The 490-nt window shown below is 34.7% G+C and overlaps 1 protein-coding gene across 1 annotated transcript in view; it reads left to right on the top strand.

Moving 5' to 3' along the window:
- LOC119588969 (serine/threonine-protein phosphatase 6 regulatory ankyrin repeat subunit B-like) overlaps positions 1-490 on the top strand; it is a gene marked incomplete in the record, with an annotated part of 103,883 nt that overhangs the window by 65,362 nt on the left and 38,031 nt on the right.

Below are 490 nucleotides of genomic sequence, written 5' to 3'. Positions count from 1 at the left end.
GGCAGCTGTTTATCTACCTCTTTATCTCTTAAAATTTCTCTTGACTCTTTAATGGCAATGGATTAACTCGTTATCGCGTCAAAACCGATGCAACCGATACAGAGATGATAATGCTTGCTTGTCTTGTGAATGTTTTGGACTGAGTGATTGCTTTTAACGTCTCTGGAATTATTTTTCTGTTATGGCTTTATGGCAATGCCGATGTACTTGCGTGAGAAAGGAGGATTAAAAAGAGGATATATCTATCCTACATGCTTGATGCATTCATACTTAATTGCTTCCATACATGCTGAAGCAAATATGCTTACATACATTAGTAATTAATATTACCCCCTTAAAATGTGTGAACAACTCGAAAGAACTCTTTATTCTTTTCCTCGTGTCTCGCATCACAAGTGATTTTTAGTGATTTGAAATTGATGATGTTGTCTTTCGTGCTAATAATTTGGACAAATATAGTTCAGATATATACATAAGTGCATATATTGCA

Source organism: Penaeus monodon, chromosome 24 (genome assembly GCF_015228065.2).
Source record: "Penaeus monodon isolate SGIC_2016 chromosome 24, NSTDA_Pmon_1, whole genome shotgun sequence".
Lineage (NCBI taxonomy): Eukaryota > Metazoa > Arthropoda > Malacostraca > Decapoda > Penaeidae > Penaeus > Penaeus monodon.
This window is presented reverse-complemented; position numbering and strand designations above follow the sequence as displayed.